This window comes from Saccoglossus kowalevskii, chromosome 9, assembly GCF_978046115.1.
Source record: "Saccoglossus kowalevskii chromosome 9, keSacKowa6.1, whole genome shotgun sequence".
In the NCBI taxonomy this organism is placed as follows: Eukaryota; Metazoa; Hemichordata; class Enteropneusta; family Harrimaniidae; genus Saccoglossus; species Saccoglossus kowalevskii.
The window spans coordinates 8,148,274-8,155,081 of record NC_140649.1 but is presented as its reverse complement, the minus strand read 5'-3'; positions in this window follow the sequence as shown (position 1 = coordinate 8,155,081).

The following is a 6,808-nucleotide window of genomic DNA, read 5'->3' as shown; positions in this document are numbered from 1 at the left end:
ACACATGGCAAACCGTCACACACACCAACGTAAACTGTAGCGGCGGCACATGGGGGCAGAGGGGGCGATTGCCCCCTCGAAACAAAGTGTTGGGGGCGACAAGAAAATAGAGTTTCAGATGGTCTATATTTCAAAATTGTTAAGGGGGAGCATGCCCCCGGAACCCCTAGTAAGGTCGCGCCTTCGGCGCAAGGCTGGTGAGCAGACCCCCTCCCCCATGCACAACTTCGTGCCGCCGCGTCTGGTAAAAAATGATGCGGGTCTGCTGTATTGCTTACCTGCAAAGATGAACAGCAAACACAGCGAACTAAACGGCATTATTGTAGCTTCGGAAAAGTGTGCCTGGTAGCGCGGTAGATAACTTATCAAGGAGTGCCACACACGAACCTCAAATCCGTTATGACGTTAGTATGTAAATGTATAACATGGTCAGAATAGTGTGACCATTTCTTATACCACCGACAATTCACACGTTCGAGCGCCAATCATGTGGTTAAAGTTATCGGGAACATTTAGTCACAGTTATTGATTCGTATTTACTCGTATTTTTTCCGCATATATACACATCCTTTTAGTGTTAGTCCAATGTGTTTCTGTTTGATATTACAAGTAAAGCTATGGAAAACTAGCACAATGCCCACCCTCACGTTTCCCATTTTAGATCTGTGTCCCACTGAAATGGGCAGTTATTGATTTTTTTGCTGGAAATGATTACTCGTATCCAAGTAAATTTGGGATATTTCTCGTGTTGTAGCCACGCCCACCTATCGTGAAACGGGCGACTGTTTCCGGATTTCCGACTCTAGCCGAAAGTGCGCCACCAAATGACAAAATGTGAGAGGAAGTCATACCCCTGAGCCGTAATAACACTGGTCATTCAGTATACTTTTAAATGATATACATTTTTCGGTCGGAGTTTTTTCTTTTTTTGTGTCTATTTTTTTTTTATGTTGTGTTGTGGGCAGTTGCAGTGAAACGTATTGTCATAGTGTATGTATTCACACGTTTCTAATTGATCCGAAGGTGCGACGTCATTTAACCTCAGATTCTTTTTTTGTGTGGAAAAAACTGTCCTCGTCCATGAAAAAAAACAACAACTAGGTTTAAAGAGAAACGCCGACAACGTAAACCTGGCGCAACAGCCCATGATCACCGAGGCGGATTTCAGAAAAGAGAGAGACGTCCGGCAAGTGTTTCAAATGAGTTTATCTTTTTGCCATCCTGATTATCGTTTTATAGAGACCATTTAGTCCCTGTTAAGTAAAAGGTAGTAATAATTTTGACAGTGACACGAAAACGAAGCGTCGGACAAACAGGAAATTACACAGCCCTTACACACTGCTAATTGTTTTCATTTTCGAAGGCTAAAAGTTTCTGAATTGTTTGGTGATTGGTGTTGAATGTCGAATTTACACCTCTGTTCTTTTTTACCTCTATGCTTGCAGCTTAATCTGCGTAATAATTTATGAAATTAGAATCCTGGCTTGGTCAATGTTTTTCCACCAAATAAAGTTTTAATACGATGTTATAATTATAACAATCACGCCATGGATCACGCTAACTCGAATCCACTCTGAATTTATCTGTATGTGTGTCGATCTCGATTATTTTTGTTGTCCAATTAAACGCCGCTTTTAACGCACTTGCCCTCGCCAGTTCACCTACTAGTATTTCAACAAAATGTAAATTTCTTTCCACGCGGCTGTCATTTATTCAGTAACTGTGATTTGTCGTTTTTTTAATTATTTGATCACTATAAACTAATGTTTAGAATGTCAAAATACGTTCTCTTTTATTTTAATTTTGAAAGTTTTACACAGACGATCGATGAAATAAAACAGTGTAGTGACGTGCCTAGTGACCTGCTAAATAACGAGATAATTCCGACGTCAAATTCTATTTTGTCCAGCGACTTTGTACAAACGTGCGCCGGTGTCGGTGACGATCACGGTGACCAGCTACACCAGAAGGGACATATTTCGCATCTAACTCAATCCCATGCAACAAAAATTGATACTATGTGTTCATTATGGTCCATTCTTCCTCGACGAACAAGTACATAAGTGACAATTTAGTCAAAGAAGAGAAAACTGCACAAGAAATTTGCCTTATTTACACGTATCGGCAATGCAAGCTGCCATGCGACTTCCCCTTCTGACGTCACAAGGGGAATTTCTGTATGAAAATGAGAAGCTAATGAGGAGCCTCGTTTTAAAATGCACAAAAATAAAGTTGCCGTAGACAGAGTTTAAAACACATTTTTTCACTTAAAAAAAATCATGCTTAGAAACATAAAAATTAATAATATTTATGTATCATTGGATAATTTTAGGCGTGAAAATAGCAGCCATTTCACAGGCACTTTTAGCCATTGTAATGACCAAGGCCACTTATACTAACGTAATAGGAAACACTCGTATATATAAAAATAGCGCCAAAATTTGTTTACACGGCGTGAATCCTTGAAGGTCTATAAATACTGTGATTTCTTTGTAATTACCAGTTGTTACCAAACTCTCGATGATACATGTTATGTTCTCCAGAATAAATACTATCCATAGCTGAAGCATATCGTCTCGCTGTCACTTTATCCCGTAACTGCGTAGTGTGTATACACTACCAGGCTCGTTAAGTTTCGTATCCTGGTCTCGATTGATATATTAAGTCGAGGCTGAAGAAGACTAGGATAGTATTGGCAACTACACGCGTTCCGGCATCCCAGCATAAATACAACGAACACACTATGCTGTCCTCGGTTGTAGCATAAGTTATACGCATGCGTTAGTTGTCAAACTCAATAATCCAGATAACCCCGTGAAAGCGCAGACACGCCGTCTAAGAAAACCCAGAGATAAATTGAATTCATAATAATGGCGTGACTGTAAATCTCTGGAAACCGGCATCCAACCCATAGTAAAATTTAATGCACACAGGGAGGGGGGCATGTTTTACCAACAACTTTACAAAAATGTACTGAACAATTCTGTCCCCTTCAAAATATTCTATGAATTCGGTAGGAAAATACAGAGCAACTGTCAACTAAGATGCTATTTTTCGCGGCAACGCGTACCGGAAGAACTACCCAAACGTAAAATAGCATCGCAGATTACTTTAACGCCCTCTAGGGGCCACTGCATAACATACATTCACGCCGACACTACATTGCGTGGGACGCATTATAGCATTTGTGGTGCCGATTGTGTTTTCATTTATATTTCATATTTTATATGATTTATTCATATTATATGTTATAAAGCTTCCACACTAATTATCAATATGTTCTGAAATTTTGCAACGTTCCGTGGTGTTCAAAATATACTCAATTCATTCAATGCGTACACGACATGCGACGCGATATCGGCATTATTCCTCAGCTCCTGAGAGCGAGGTTATTTGTTATGTTGGCGATCGCCTCTGTGTCTGGAAGTACTATGGGAGATTGCATGATGGGAGTGAAAAGTCTTTTGATCAATAAGATAATTTTAGAAAAGTTGAAACTAGAGTGACTGTGAAATAAAGGTTGGTTTTAAATATTAAATATCGTGGAATCTGGATGAAATAACGAAAGGAAACTGCATGAACGGGTATGAAAGAGCAGTAAATGTTGCAAGAATGCAAGGTCAGAATCCGGGGGTCAAAATATGTCAAAATACATTCATAATCATCCATCGGCTGTCAACAACTATGTATGCGGTAAAAGTCTTGATTTGCAGTTTGTGTGAATGGCCGGGGAAAACATCCATGCCAATTCTGTGCTTCAGTAACAGTAACAGTATTAATACAAGAAATGCTGCCAAATGAAATTTCCTTCTAGTAAACAAAACAACCATTGGACGTTTATCTTGAGAAATTGAGAAGACGAAAATCCCCTGGGACAATCCTTGTTATGAAACAATGGACATACTAATTTATCAATATACATATGGCAGTGATGTATGGGGAGATGAAATTGCACTAAAATCACAAATTGAAGATTATAAATTATCTTCGTTTTCTCTTGGAGACATTCAAAAACACCACAACAATGGGCTTATACGGTGAACTTGGACGTTACCTATTGGAGACTTTTATTGAAAAACAAATCATAAAATATTTAAATCGTGTAAAGAACTTGTCAAATCCATTATTAAAACAAGCTTTCCAAGAAAACAAAGAAATTAATAGTAAATGCTACACCAATATGGACTCCCTTTTGAATAACATCAACTAACATGGTTGACAACAATGAAAACAGCAACGCAATTAGGACAAATTAATAAAAATATACAAACATCATTTATATCAACTTGGAAAAGTGAATTACATAACGACAATCAATAAAAAAAAATAAAAAAAAAATTGAGAACATGCAGAGAATTAAAAACCAATTTTGCTTTTGAAATCTACCTTGTTAATATTGAGATGCGCGAAAATTTAAATAATCCCGCCTCAGTGACCATAACTTGAAAATTGAGACTTGCAGATACAACGTAATACCCCTTGCTAATAGAATATGCAACCTTTGTGATCAGAATCAATTAGAAGATGAGTATCACCTAATGATGTCATGCAAAAGTTATACCCCCCATATAAATGTCTTATTTGCAAATTTAAATGGCAAAAACAAAATTTTCAAAATTTGTCACCAAAGACACTATTCACAAGTCTTGCTAAACAACCAGTGGTCTAACATTCCCTGTAGCAAGGTACCTAAAGAAGTGTTTTGAAATAAGACAGCAACCCCAGTGACAATTTTCCTTCCCAGTTAAGTTTTGCATTTTTTTATTGTATAATAATTTAGTCTTAACATTTTCTTTCTCTGTTACAGTAATGTATTAGCTTAGTTTTTTTTTATTTCTTTATTTCATTTTTTTTTCGTGTTTTAACCTTTTATTCTTTCTTAAACATTTGTAACCATTGCCAATCCCTCCGGAGAATGTGTAAGTGTTAATAAATTAATATTATTTAATTAATGACCCCGCACATTAGTGATTGGTCTTGGCTAGTTGAAGAGGTTTTTAAATGGGCGACTCGATAGAAGTATTCGCCGTGACTCAAGACTTTTCATTCGGGTTTATACAACAGTTACATGTTACTGTCAGGAAGGTTTAATGTCTTGTTTGTATTTGCACAATGTGAAAGAGAGGCTTATTGTCAAAATATGCTAGTATATGGGTGGTTGTATGCGTATTGAAACTTTACAAAATTTGACTTATGTTACCAAACTGTACGTTTTGACGACTCGTATGCAATTAAAAGATTATATCTCAGATATACTCGAAGCGAATCTCAGCACTGTGCTTTTTATAAATGTTATGGTTCGGTTAATAATTTCCTGGAAACTGTACAGGAAATCACAGACTGTTATTATTTATTGTTCATAGTTTTTCTAAATTTCAGTTTGTATTGTTCATAATTATTTACAGCAATAACACTTTTTTTCTGTTGTGAAACCATTTCCAGTTATTATGATTGTGTGCATGACAGCTTTCCCCCACACAATAAGACAGGATGATATGTACGGATATGCGCGAGTATGTTTCACAGGTTAATAGGCCACTTCTTTGCTTTAATTCCAACTATATCTCTGGAAATATCACTTGCTGTTTATCATCCATATTTCGATATCCCACAATGTCTGGTAATTCTAACTAACTACTATTTTGCAAAATTTGCACAGCCTTGCTTCTACTCCCATATTGTCCTTCACAGTGAAGGTTAATGCAGATATATTGTAAATTACACAGAGGTAACACTACAATACATTTCCTTTCACATTCCCCTGTATTACACAACAGCCTTTGTACTGAGGCAGTTATGGTTCACAACTATCACCAGTCCTCTTGTATGTGTTGTAGCTCCAGCCGTGGCGGCGATGCTCACGAAACTTGCCATTATATATTGAAACTGACCGACTCGTATCAACTTCCGGCTCAGGTCAAAGGTTTTCAACTACGCGGCCCTTGGATTTTCCTATTACATACACGTATTACTTACTATATAACACGCCAGCGGTCCCATGGTGCGTTTACCATTATATATGAATAAGATGTTGACCTGTCCCACGGGGGGGGGGGCGTAAAGCGAATAACCGAAGATTAAAGTGTAAGTGAAATGGCTGCTATTTTCTGGCCAAAAATCATTTATTGGTACATCATTATTATTATTTTTTATGTTATTAAGTAAAGACATAAGTGAAAAAATGGGTTTCAAACCCAATCTACGCCAAGTTTATTTTTATGTATTTTAAAACGAGGCTTCTCATTAACTTTCATTTGTATACTCAAATACCCCTTGTGACGTATGAAGGGCAGCGTGCATTTCTGATATTATATAAGGCACATTTCTTATTCAATTTTCTCGTCTTTGACTGAATTGCCACTCGTGTATCGAGGAAGAGTAGACTATATATATAAAGAACACATATTATAAAGTTTATCGTATTGGGTTGAGTTAGATACGAAATATATCTCTTCTGGTGCAGCTGGTCGCTGCGATCGACTGTGTACTGCACAATCACAGTCACAGTCACTTGTATCGTGGTCGATGAAGTCGGTTGAAGTGCCGACATCTATTGCCATGGAACTCTCCTCGATCTCTACGTTTACGTCGATTTGAGTTATGTCATAATTACGCCAGTTCAATAAGAAATACGTAGTTTGCTAAATATTGACAGCCCACTTGTTATGCAGATCAAATCGCAAGAAAAGATAACAAAAGTGTGAAGTCAACACCAATCACAAAACAATTCGAAAACTTTTAGAAAGTACTGGAAGTTCTATGGACAGCGTAATTAAAAACAAATGCAAAAATAAAATTCGACCGAAAA